This window comes from Sinocyclocheilus rhinocerous, unplaced genomic scaffold, assembly GCF_001515625.1.
Source record: "Sinocyclocheilus rhinocerous isolate Xijiao unplaced genomic scaffold, SAMN03320098_v1.1 scaffold1325, whole genome shotgun sequence".
In the NCBI taxonomy this organism is placed as follows: Eukaryota; Metazoa; Chordata; class Actinopteri; order Cypriniformes; family Cyprinidae; genus Sinocyclocheilus; species Sinocyclocheilus rhinocerous.
In genome coordinates this window covers 986,242-1,000,748 of record NW_015659004.1, presented here as the reverse complement: position 1 = coordinate 1,000,748, position 14,507 = coordinate 986,242, and the positions used below count along the sequence as shown (strand labels likewise).

Here is a 14,507-nt window from a genome sequence, read left to right as displayed (position 1 = left end):
AAACAAACAAGCTGGAGTTTAGCGATCTAAATGAAAGTTTCATTCAGCCGGTCTGTGTTCTGTCATGAGATCTCGACTATATTGTTTGCGATTGTGGTCGCTGAATAAATGCACTCAGCCGCTGTTGTTTTAATAGAGAAATAGGCTATTGCCATTTGGAATTAGTGGAATTACTTGGAATTCCACTGTTATAATATTTTTTGTTTGTTTTAGCAGTTTTCATGATGTAGACAGAGAGATTGCATAAGGCTTTGATATTAATTTATATAATAAAAATACTATAAATCAGTACACTAGATCAGGTAAAATAGGCCTACACCATGAGTCCTATTGATTTGTGCTTACTGTTGAAAGTGCAATACCTGAAATGCAAAAGTAAATTTCTCAAATGACAACAATCATTACGATTATAATTTTCACCAAAATAATTTTGATCAGTTTAACCATTATACAGCATGACGAAAATCTGACTAAAACCTGACTAAAATGCTCATACATTTCATTGACTTAAACTTGACTAAACAAAAACAGGACAAGGTTGACTAAATATGATATCTAAAATCTACATTTGAGTAAGACTACGACTAAATTAAGAATGGCTGCCAAAATTAATACTGATGTACAGTTAATTAATAATAATCTTATTGCTAAAATGTCAAGTTTTCTTTGACTAAAACTAGACAAAAATGTTGAGACTTTTAGTCGACTAAAACTTGACTAAAACTAAATAGGATAAAGTTGACTAAATATGATAAAAAATAACAAGGACATTTAACACGGGACTAAGACTAAAATTGAAAATAGCTGACAAAATTAACACTTCTTTGGTTCATGTTGCATCAGTGTTAATTTCTTTAATGAAAACTATGATGAAAAAAGTTAATTGATAAGCTTTTTTCCCATGATTAAAATGAGACGATTACAAGACGACAATAATGTCAATAAACGATAACGATCAACATGCAATATTGTTGATGATAAAAGATGAGACTAAAATGTATTTAAAAAAAATAAAAACTATACCTAAATCTATTTTTATTTTCGTCTAAATCTATTTTTATTTTCGTCGAAAAAGGAGACAAAATATTATTGCGTGCCTCTACTACACGAGCTTTCATGTGTGTGGTTGCAAGATATCAAGAGTTCAAATCCCTAAATCAGAGCTTCTCTGTTAAAAGGATACATTTTCTGCCCGGTGATTTCCTTAATTTTTGCAATCTGGCAACCATGCACACACACTCGCTCTTCATTGCGGAAGCGCCGATGATGATCTGAAAACACAGACAAATAAGCAAGCTAGAGTTTAGCAATCTCCATGTGAGATTTTCGGCTTAAATGAAAGTGTCATTCAGCCTGTCGGTGTTCTGTCATGAGATCTCGACTATTTTGTTTGTGATTGTAGTTGCTGAATAAATGCACTTACTCAACCGCTGTTGTTTTAATAGAGAAACATTATTGGAATTACTATTAGAAGTCCACATTCCACTGATTTGTGTTTATTGGTGAAAGTGCATTACCTGACATTTTTTAATATTTTTTTTTAAATGACAACAATCATTGCAATTATAATTTTGAGCAAAATTATATATTTTTGTTTTATTAATTTAACCATTATACAGTATGACGACAATGTTACGACAAAGTTTTCATGGACTAAAACAAGACTAAAATGCTCAGACATTTAGTCGTCTAAAATTTAACTAAAATAAGTGGACAAGGTTGACTAAATAAAACTAAGACTAATTTAAAAGATTAAGACTAAATAAAAAATGGCTGACAAAATTCACACTATGTTGCATTTATATCAGTCAAACTGCATCAGAGATTGTTTGGAAATGGACAGTGGTGGAAAGAGTACTGAAAAAATATACTCAAGTAAAAGTACCATTACCTTCCAAAAAATGTAGTGTGAGTAGAGTAAAAGTACTTGTCCAAAAAACTACTTGAGTAAGAGTAAAAGAGTAGCCTATTTAAAAGTACTCATGAGTATTGAGTAGTGAGTATTAAATTAAAATAAGCATGTAACGACCACAAACAGAGGAAAATAGCAGAGTAAAAGTACCGATACATCACTTAAAATGTACTCAAGTAAAAGTAAAAGTACACAATTTTTAAACTACTTAAAAAAGTACAATTACTGATAAAAACTACTTAATTACTGTAACGTGAGTATTTGTAATTCGTTACTTCACACCCCTGGAAATGGACCCTATGAAATGGTAGGTCTCAGTCTGCTTGTTTTGTGTGCACCAAAGTTCAGATGGCAGTGTTCGGCGTGTTCGAACGAGCCGTTTTAGGGGGGTGTGGCTGACTCTTAACTTTTATAAAGAATATCTCTTTGGATTTGAGACTTTAGTCTTTGCAAATTTACAGATCTTCTTTATGCACCAAGAGCTTGTAACACTCCAAAGAGAAAGGAAAAAATGAAATCGCATCATATGACCCCTTTAAATGAAATTCTCTAACAGAGCATTCCCACTAGAGTTCGATTTAAGTGAACCAAACCTACCAAGTGTGAACACACCTTTACAGTTGACCTCAAGGTCACATTCAGATATGCCTCCTTCCAGTCAACCACCAATGGATTAAACCAAGTCTCCTCCCTACTTCCGTTTCATCACAACTACACATCTTTTATTGAAAGAAAGTCATTCTGTGGTACCCAACAATGATTTTACCAAACAATAAGCCTCAACTTTTTCTTTTTCCAAGTTCTTTTTCTCAGCATCTCTAAATATCCACAGCATGTTAATCCTATGCTGGTGAACACATCAGTGCACTTGCCCCCACTGCAGTTGGTACACCCACACAGCTTTCTGCTCCTTAATGCAAATTTTTAGATACTGGATAAGCACATGGTACAGGCAGACCTTTCCAGGATCAGCACTGTTTTCAAAATGGATCCTGGTTGCTTTTAGGAAAAAAAACTAAACCATTGTGTTATTCTGGTTCTTCTGACTGAAAATCAAAGATTGCAGTGATTGTGAGAACTGAGAAGTGAGTTTTACATGTTTTCCTATAGAGAATTCCCACTTGGGAATCTGCTCCTACAGAACTCAGATGAAAGCTCTGCCGATTGACATAGAATTGAGATGTTTGTCATTCACAAAGTTGAACACATCCCCTGTACCTTGCGTGTTTGTATATAAAATGAACTGGCTAATTTGATAATGCTTTCAACTACCAATAAAAATGTAGTACTCTGAGCTCTGTTTTTTATATTTTACCATGTTAAGTCCCATGGTGATTTTGGTTAGTAACAATAGTTTATGGTAACATTAACTATGGACATGTTCCACTTAGGTCTTAATTTTGAACAATGCATTGTTTTGTCATTTGAAACTAGGTCTGCAACTAACGATTATTTAGATTATCGATATGCTGATTATTTATTTATTTATTTATTTATTTATTTATTTCCATTAATCGATTAATCAGATAAAAACACTTTCTTTTTTATTGACAAAATACACAAATTCCACATGCTGCCGAATGCTGTCCTTCAAACAGACGTGCCAACTGAATGCTATAAACATACTGTATGGTGAAAATATCTATATCTATGCTATACAAATGGACAAAGGACAGTTTAAATCCCTACACTAAAAATGGAGATAATAATGAAGATAATAAATAAAAACACAAACTCAGTGTTAACAGATGAGACGAATGTTCTGCATGAACACACACATTGCATATTACATAAACCTGTTATACTGTAATTTCTTTTTTTTTTAATGTAAGGAAAGGCTTAAATTGAAATACAATTACAGGCTGTTATCCCTTTACAGTTAATATCATAAAATGCTTGAATTACATGTTGACTTTTAAACCTAAATTTAACATCCAATAACAGATATTTCAGCAAAATGAATATTTTTGCACTGCATATAATTTTCTCCCTCTTTACTACATTCAGTCTGTTTGAAGCGCCGCCACTCATTCAGTAAATTCTGAAGTTTAACGCAGACTGTCAAGATGAGCTTTCATGCAGAATAGTAACACTTGCGTGAACATGTAACATTTACAGATAAGGAGATAACCTAAAATAAAAGTTTTGCGCTGAGGAATCATATCACACATTAAAAACATGCATCTGTCAAAGCGCCTGACAGGACGAGCCATGTTAAACATTATGCTAATGCATTAGCTTGAAGTTTAAAATAAAGCATTCGCATGTTTTGGGCAACTTGGATCACGCACCTTTCCCGAAGACGTTTTCCGCGCACGGTGGGGCAGATGCGACTAATCGATAATGACATTTGTTGTCAATGATTTTCATTATCGATTATTACAGATTTTATCAATCAGTAGTTGCAGCCCTGTTTAAAACATGTTTATGAATCAGATCTATATCATGCATTTATAAAATGAATAGCCCTGAGGAATTTTCTTTTCATGAAGGCCCATTCACTCCAAACTATAATGATAACAACACAGAGGAACATTATTCTTGGAATCACTTTCAGAACCATTTTTTTCAGAAGATGAATGATAAAAGATTGGCAGCCAATCAGAATCCATCTTGCTTTAAAAAGCTCAAGCATGAAGCATCAGACATCATAACTGCAGAGCATGCTTACGATAAACAGTGCGCTTATGATTATTGGGCATCTGTGTGGATGCTATTATAGTTATAATTATAGCTATCTTTCTTGGTGTGAACGGACCTTAAATCTGCAAATATTTTTTTGGGCCATGCAGTGCATATCCTAGCTATAGACCAGCAAAGAAAGCAATTCTTACTTCAGCCTTCTTTTACTTTCATGTGGTTGCTGTACAGTATAATGATTTCTAACAATCAATGACCCTTCCTATAAACTTTACCCTGCTTCTAAACCTGAGGAGAAGATAAAGGGAAGGCAAGCGCTTGACAGCCCCAGTGACTCCACTACAAAGCACCACTCTGACCGAGCAATTATCTCTGCAGTCTAATCGCAGATTTAATTGTGTAATTAATCTGTGGTTCTCAGTCCTCTAAGGGCTCCTTATCTCTGAGGAATATCATTAGAGTATAAGCTGGGCCAAACATTAGCTGATAAATTAGACGTAAACTAAGTGTGCAGGACAATCCCTAGTGATCCATCTGAAGTGGAGAATGTTTCTCTCATTGGACTGGGAGCAATTCCGGAGTGCCTGAACTCAGTGATACTTCCTTCCATAGCATCTACCAATAAATATTGATTTATTTACTGCAATAATAAACCATATGATCTGAAACTGTTTTTTACTGTACCATGATTTGAAGTATTATACAAAAGAACAGGTTACTAATCATATATATGAGATCGACCATGTTACTTACAAAGTCCATTATCTTGAAATCAGTATTAAAAACAATAGGGAGATGCCAAATACTAAGACATTCTGAGATTCATATATATATATATATATATATATATCTTTTAGATGAACTTTTAATTACATTTTTTGTGTTGATATAATTTCTAATTTTAAAAATGCAAAATAGCTAAATTTTAACAACACTAGTAGTCTCAGGCTGTCTGAACCCCACTGTAATATTGTCTTGCTCAAATAGCTTTTTGTTCTCCCTGTTTTTAACCGCAGTAAAGAAAAACAAGAGTCACAAAAGAAACACACTGTGCTCTGAGGGGAAATAACTTTAACTTGTACGATCAATGAAAGCCGCTGACGAGGTCCGAACGGGTACACTGATTAAATCAATACATCGACGAGTATTTTCCAGATTGAATCAGACAGAGAGTATGGATCTTTCAGGAGAATCAAACACAGACGCTCATAGACGCAACTCATTTGGGCTTGTCTGGTCCTTTGAGATGAGTAAATTAAATAAAAAATGGCCTGACACAGCACAGTTGCATCTTACATTTACATTTAGTCATTTAGCAGACTAAATGAAATTGTTTTTTTTTTTTAATTACAGGAAGCAGAGAGATTAGCACATATAACTTGAGTCGTAACTAAAGGAATAGGCTGGCACAGATGCCATGCAACTGAGTAGACATTCACAGGCATTAGAGGCATCAGAAATTGAAGCATGCCATCTCAGAGGCTACAAAACAGCAGATTCTGAAAGATGGCTTGTTTATGCCACTGTAATCCAATTAAACTCCTTGCTGTGCTGTGTGTGTTTAGAAAGAGACAGTCTGCAAAGATGAATATGAAATTGTAAAATTTTTCATCTGTACATTAAGATCTCTAACATTTCTCTCTACCCACTGGTTACATACACATCTCTTTGTTTGTCTGTCTATCTTTTTGTCTGTCTGTCTGTCTGTCTGTCTGTCTCTATCTATCTATCTATCTATCTATCTATCTACCTAGCAACTGCCAAGCAACCACTCAGAACACTATGGCAACCACTTAGAAATGCTCAAGGAAACAACTAAATCACTTTAGCAAAGTGCTCAGAACACCTTCGCAACAGTCTAGCAACTACAGTACAACCTCAAACTTTTCTTAAACTGTTTGTTAACAACAGCAGAGTTTCTCTTGACAAACTTTCCTTTTCTAGCTTCTGTTGTTTTTTCTGCTGTCGTAACTTATCATCATGGTCAATTTGCCATGCCCTACAGTTAACATTTAGAGGAAACCTCTGTCATTTTGCAATTACTCATTCGACAAACCCTAACAAACACTGACAGGCAGACGTATAATGAAAATTTAACATACGTCTGAGAGGAAGGAAAATGCTTCCTCCTGTCAGATTCTCTAACAATACAAAGCAACTGCATGGCCTCACCATTATATCTTTTCCTTTTAGCAAACTTACCTGTGTGCTCCACCCTCATGTCAGAAAGCCAGGAGCAAACCCATGAGGATGTTTGGGAAGCCTTTAAAATTGCATTAAGAGCTAAGCTATGCAATCTCTTGTGATCCAAAACAAACTTATAAGACAAGCACGGAAACATCTTCGCCTTGTCTAGTGTAAAGAATGCAAAGACTGAAAGGACTATGGCTGTTCTTCCCAGCATGCTTCACGTATAAACATGAAAAGCCCAGATCTGCTTCTCCAATGTTTATCCGACAGGCAGGAAGGGGCAAAAGTATTTTTTGTGAAGTAGCTGCTTTCTATTACATGCTCAAATATGATCCAAGATGTTCTTTTCTAGCGAATTTCCTGGCAGATATGGCTGCAAATTCTGAAATGTGTTGTTTTCTCTTATTAGAGGCGTTTATTATTGACTATTATGTGGTGAGGATAAGCCATACATACACCATACTTAATTCTCTATGCTTTGTTATTTTTTCATTAGTCGGCTGCATGAATCCAACTCATCCTGCAAAGCCAGTCCTGCTTCTGTACTCTTTTCTTATTAATCCCCAATTCATACCTGAATGTATTTGCAACAGCCTGTCTCCAGTTTAACCTTTTAGTTTAATAGATAATTAACAACCCAGTCTTCCTGGCGTTTGCAACATGCACGCACACGCGCGCACACAATTTTCTATCATTTATCCACGTCAACAAACTCGCTGGTCTATGGAAAGGCTTTTTAATTCAGTAGCGGCGATAATTACGGGAAAGTATAAGCCATGAGTGAGTTCATCTTGTGAGTCATTTTCAGGGTTAAGAGCTGTTTGCCGTGACATATGGAGACGCTGTGGCAGTGATGTAGAGCATCGATGTGAGAATTTAATATGCCAGGCACGTTGAGTTACTCTCCTCTCCGTGAACTTAGGCGATACTTCAAAGCCATGCTTTTGTCATGTCTAAAGAATGTGTCATCGATGTGAGATGGGATCAAAGTTTCTGTTTTGTGTGTCTGAAGCTCTGTTCCACAATCTAGTGAGCATGGGAACTCAAATGTGACTGATTTGGAGCACTCTAAGGCAAATCCCTGTGCCTCACATGAAGCGCACGGGAGATTTGACTCAGAATTGACCCACTGGAGACATCAGCATGATACTCTACAAAGCATTAAAACACATAGCACACACAAATATTTACGTAACATAATAGTGTTCTACTTAAGTTACAGCTATTTTTATTGATACTTTTCTGTATTGGATGAGGATCTGAAACACATGATACCTTAAATAAGCAGTGTAGGTTTTTATTGGATATTATTCTTACTGTACATTGGTCGAAAGTTTGAAGTGTGACTTTGCAAAGCGTTTTACCAGCCATTTGTGTTTAAGGGAACTTTTAGATTATGCAGTACTGTGATAAAAACTGCAGAAATGACTAATTAGAACCTAGGCAATCGCTTATCACTGTCAAATGAAGAGAAAAGCCTAATTTGACAGAGATTAATTTACCTTAGAGTAAATGTAGGTGTCCTAACTGATGTTATGCAGTACTTAATAGAGGGCTGACATGTAGTTTATTCCAAGGCATTAACTTTGGAGTGTTTATTTGATTATTTAACAAAGGGGAAATCTACTGCATCCCTGTAATATATGTAAGGAATTACTGATGACGGGTCATTGAATTATTAGAAAATAATGCACACCCGAGGTGGTGATGCGGCCACAACGTGAAGCATAATAAAATGGAATTTTGTCATTTTTATCTTGTTGTTTACTATATTTATTTGCTTGGTCAGTGACATTGTGGGTTTTGTTTTGTTTTTTCTGTTGTAAGCTGTAAGAACCTTTGAAATATGCGGTCAAGACCTGCCTGGAACTACTTTAGCCGTGCATTTTTTACAAGTTCAAAGTTTCATGTTTAATTCAATGTTACTTGCCCTTTCTTTGTAATGAAATGATTAATTGTGAAATTTACTAAGAATTTCTGAGTAAAAATTGCTTCTAGGTCCTTCAGTGTATGTTTTACACGAAAATATTATTTTACTACTTCAAAATTGTATGTTTAATTTAATTTAATGTGTTACTTGTAGTTTGTAATTATTCATTAAATTTACTAGCAATTTTTGAGCAAATTCGAAAAAGTTCAACATAAACACTACTCCATTTTTCAGTTATGTAGATCTCTCTGCACTACAAAGCAACATTTTAATGTATTTTTGAATCATTTGCGTACAATTTGATTTAAAAATAAATTTGCAATCTTAACACAGAGGACTACAAAAGCTTGTCTGATAGTATAGTCCATAGAAACACTCGATTAGATAGGACTGGTCAGTTTTTTAGGCTTTAACAAAAGGTCAATAATAAATATAAAATTAAATAAATAAAATACCATTATATAAATGTAAAAAAGTACCAATTTATGTTTCCCCAATAGACAAAATGTTAGCATGAGGCATTTGAAAAGATCTATTTTGAAATCACATTGACCAATTTTGAACTTTAGATGTAAATATGACAATAATCACATCCAACAATGCATCCAATGCATTTTAGAATGACCAAAACAGTAGGTACATTCTGCATTTCCAATAATGGCACATTATTCTTGCTAAAGAGCATTGGCAGTTTCATTAATGGGTTCTGATTTGATGTAAACCATGTAAGGAGCTTGTATGAGTCTGGGCCTCAGAGGAGTTGACTTCTGCTGGACTCAAACACTCAGTCACCGCAAAGCCAGACAGCATAAGCCACCAGACACCCTGCAATTCTATTAGATGTATTATCTTCTCACAAAGTACATTTGACCTTCTCCCTTTGTCCTTATTTCTCTCTTTCCTTCTTTCTTTTTCACTATTTAACTGTCTTTACCACTGTACTGTTTATAGAATCTGTGCTTTACTTGTTACCAATAAGTCTTCTTGTCCTGAATGATGCCACAGTGACAAAATAACAACCTTTTTTACTCTAAGGCCCCCGTCCTATCAATACCGCAAGGACCCCCAACATTTTCTTTTCACAAAAACCATTGTATTCTAGAGTTATATAATTTTCAATTCCATGTAATTATTTTTAAACAAAACAAATTCAAGACAGATTTACATTCAGTGTTTGTTTTTTTTGCAAACATACTATGTCACTACAGATATTCTTTACATCTTAAAAGTACTTAAAAGCACATAAAGCTCAATTATACAGTAACTTTAACAAATAAGCACAAGTCAACCTGCCATACCAAACAAGACTACAGGGAGATGCCATAGGACTGCATATAAACTACCATACGGATCCATTCAGAATCACTAAACACACCAAAAGACAAATGAAAAAAAATGAAAGCATTCTGAATGTGTGGAAACTCAGCTATTTGAAGGCAGGTCGATGACATCAGTGAATAGTTCCTCTGTCAGAACAAGCGATTGTGTCTGTGTTTGGAGCGTCTGTTGCCCATATGTACATAAACTCCACTGGTCCTCACAAACTTCTCCAAAACACTCTTCTTCGGTGGGCATCCGTAAAACACTCACTGTACATTCATTTTGAAAGCTATGTGAATATACTAAATATTCCTCCCCAGGGAACTTTTTCTTCACTCTTTTTCTCAAGGACTCTTTTTTTGAAGGCTTTACCATCCTTAAAATCACCTACAGTAGGCTACTGTAGGTGCACCGTACATTAAGGATTTGATGATTATTCTGAAAAAAGCATGATGATCCACTTTTTTGAAGACGTGTGTGGGCCAGTGAGTACACACCACCTGCATTTGCCTAAGTCCCAAATCTGTTTATCTTATGTAATGCACCATTAAGCGATGTAATCTTATTTGAGAGGCTAGGTCACTCACTTATAATCAAGGGTTTGAAAGGGTGGACCCTGATGTGTCCTGTGCAATTTTATTACAACCCTGGAGATGAAAAACTGGGGACAAGGTTAAATTGATCCCCAGAGACATTAGTCCAAATGAACCCTGACTTACAAACTCAAAGCATATCTTATACACCAACAAACTAAATACAATACGTTATACAGTCAAGATTTTTTCTTCTGTCACCTCCTAATAGTGTTGCTCACACCAATTTCTTTTTTCCCCTGAGCTTCCTTGAGGCAATGAGCATGGACAGTCCATTTGGGACAAACCCTGTCTACTGCCTCCCTTTTGTTTCCACTCAAAACAGCACCTGGAACGAGTGTATAAACTGGGATCACACTCCTCAGCCCTCAGAGATGGGCAGATATCATTTATTATCCTGTAGCCTTAAGGTATCTGTACACATCCAATGTCTGTTTAAAGACATAATGCAGCATAAAAATGGTACTAAAATATGCCACAGCACTGCCACTGACTCATAGTATCCAAACCAACTCTGGTGCTCCTTCAAAACAGCATCAAACAGTCTTAAACTTTCTATATTTCATAATTTATATCTTTGTTGTTTCTTTGCTTTTTTCTATTCATAATTTCATTGCTCAATTTCATGTTAAAAACATTAATGTTATAACATTATTTCTGTATTAATATTGTCTGTATAAATGCATTTATACTGAACGGAACAGTTTGTATAAGTGTTTGTGGTATACTACTTCAGATGTTGACATACATTAAAGGATTAGGCTAGTTCACCAAAAAGGAAAATGTGCATAAAAAGATATGTACATATATATACTGTATATATATATGAGTTTGCATGGGTACTGTCAGAATGAGAGTTCAAACAGCTGATAAAAACATCACAATAATCCACAAGAAATGTAAGTAATCCACAAGCTGCATGTTTGTAATAAACACATCCATCAAGACGTTTTTAACTTCAAACCATCTCGTCTGAGTTAAGAGAGATATATGCATAGATCAAGCACTGCTTGAACGCGAAAACAGTCCAAAACAGTTCTAAACAAATATGTGAGTGGATTTTGATGTGAGAGGACAACAAGGGATGGACTTTTTCACTGGAGGAAGCGTCATTATGAATTATGGTATTTTGTACAGAAGCGCCAGTTTAAAGGTAAAATGCCTTAATGATGGATTTGTTTCTTACAAACATGCAACTTTTCACTTCACAAGACGTTAATTGATGGCCTGGAGTCATGGGCATTACTTGTGGATTATTGTGATGTTTTTATCAGCTGTTTGGACTCTCATTCTGACAGCACCCATTTACTGCAGAAGATCCATTGGTGAGCAAGTGACATAATTCTAAATTTCTCCAAATCTGTTCCAATGAAGAAACAAACTTATCTACAGTACATCTTAGATGGCTTGAGGTTGAGTAAATGTTCTGCAAATTCAGAAAATCGTGTCAAAAAGAATGATATTTCTTTACAAATCCATTACAGTCTAAAAAGTTGAACCAACACTGCGGCATTAGGCTCTTTTAGGACTTGTTTTAGATGATGGAACCCATCACACCATAACAATACAATCCAAAGATGTTAGACCCTATTAACTAGCCAGATCATAAATGTTACAACTATCATTTGCATCCTTGTGACAATTGCCTTTAAAATATTATTAAGCTTCCCCAGTTCATTAAGTATCTGCATTAAAAACGCTTCATTTACTGTACAGACCTAATAGTGTTGCTCACACCAATTTCTTTTTTTTCCCCCTCAGCTCCCTTGAGGCGATGAGCATGGACAATCTATTGGGACAATCCCTGTCTACTTCCTAACCTCTCTTTCCACACATACAGTAACAGTGTCTGGAACGAGTGTATAAATCTTTGATCACAATCTTCAGCCCTCAGAGAGCAGCGGGTATCAATAATTATCCTGTAGCATCAGTGCCTGCTTAGCAAGTCTTACATGCATTAAAGATTTTTTTTTTACATAATCATTACAATCTGGCATTTTGAATAGAGACAGACTGATGATTAGTTTGACCAAAATTTGTCCTGATATTCAATCTTTTCAACTTATTAGATCTCTACTATCTGTAAATGATGCCATTTGATTGATCACTATGGAAAAGCAGCCAAAAATGATATTTACAAGTAGAGCAACTTATTTAATGCATTGCATTAATGCTTTTAAATAACAGCCATTTGTTCTCAAGTGAGAAATGTATCGTTTAAGATTCAGACAGCCCTAAATAAGGATGAAAATAAATCTGCCACTTGCAAACAACTTTGAATAAATAATCTTCATCATCATCAATAATAACATAATTCAGAATGTATATGCTGTTGTATTATGATCATTAATTATTGTATAAATAAGCAAAAATAAAACAATAAAAAATTTGTTCTGCATACTGGTTATCGGACGCTTACATACATAAAAAATACTGTATATTGGTATAGTCACCAAAAATCAATATCGTGTGATCTCGAAGTTGAACTCAAACCAACACTGCAGCATTAAGCATCCATGCAGTAATCAGGATCATTTAAGATGATGAAACCCCAATACACCATTACAACAAAATTTTAAGTTGTTAGAAGACCCTTTAAGAAAACAGAACATGAATGTTGTGAAAACTCTTATCATATCCTTGGTCTCAATATTGGCAGTAAAATCTCATAAAGCTTCCCAAATTCATTAAAATCTGCATAAAAACGCTTCATTTACTTTACAGACAAGGTTTGCATGGTCAGTTGCGTGGTATGTCCATTATTTTTGACCAAACGCACGCACTGACACCTGCAGATGTAGGTAGGCACTTTTTGCGCTGCATCAAATGATGCTCGACAAAAGACGTTTTAAAACTTCAATGCGAATATAACGAATCCCCGTATGGCGTCGCTTACCTGATGCGCCTTACTATATGGATATTCAGTCGCCCCTCGTATCAAACAAGGGGTCTCTGAGGAGGGTGTTCCGTGGTCTTCTTATGTGGCAGGGGAGTCTGGAATACTATTTATCATTGGCGTCCTCCCGAGATCCTCATATTCCCCATGTAGAGCCAGTGGAACGCGTGCGGCGAATGTACGAGCCTCTTTTCTTTCCTCTATTTTCCTTTCTCACTCTCTCACACATACATTAACACGCACAACACACACGCCCCAGTGGGTTCTCCACGCGTAAATGCCATGAGGAGCATCCCTGACTCCAATGCGCATTTTATCGCTCCTATACGCGTGGCTTTTTTCAGTGCACTCAACCCAGCGCAGTTCTTACGGCACAGAAATATTAAGGTTTGGCCAGCAGAAAGGCTGTTTAACTCACATTGCCCACGGACGCTAGATACAGGTGGTTTTGCGAATCTCCGACGTCTTCTTCCAAAAGTGCGGAGCGAGGAATATTTCAAAAAAACAAGTGCGTCTCGCACGCGTATGGCGGCATCTTGTCTTCGTATTGGGCTTCGCGGCAGATGCAAAGATTCCAGCGTTCGCGCGCTGTGGTTGTCATGGTGTCAGACTGAGGGATGCTGCTGTGGCGCTTGATTCGTGACATCACACAACCGTTTGAATTGCTACAAGTTTTCTTTTATTGGTTAACGCTTACGGGGTTTCCCTTCTTATAATTTAACTCTTAAATGTTGGAGTTAGGGATGATTTTTGCAACAATATTCAATTCCTCCTAACAATGGGGATCGTTCTGGTACAGATACATATAAATGAAAATTCTGTCATCGTTTAATCAGCCGTCGTTTCAAATCCGTGGTCGCCATGATTTTGCCAAGTAAGACATGTTCCTGGATCAACATCTTTTGTTGATCCTGGATCAACATTACTGTCCAAAAATACAGACTTAACCCAATCCCCACCCCTAAACCTAACCTTACCCATCATTTATTCCTAAAATCAGAGGGAAATGATAGCTGATTAACAAGG

At 35.9% G+C, this 14,507-nt stretch overlaps 1 protein-coding gene across 1 annotated transcript in view; it reads right to left on the bottom strand.

The window, feature by feature from the left end:
• LOC107723160 (short transient receptor potential channel 5-like) overlaps window positions 1-13,734 on the bottom strand; it is a 79,475-nt gene extending 65,741 nt beyond the window's left edge. The window contains exon 1 of the mRNA XM_016531687.1: window positions 13,482-13,734. The gene's annotated coding sequence lies outside the window, so the exon portion shown is untranslated. The remainder of the gene's footprint in view (window positions 1-13,481) is intronic.
• Window positions 13,735-14,507: the final 773 nt, after the last annotated feature.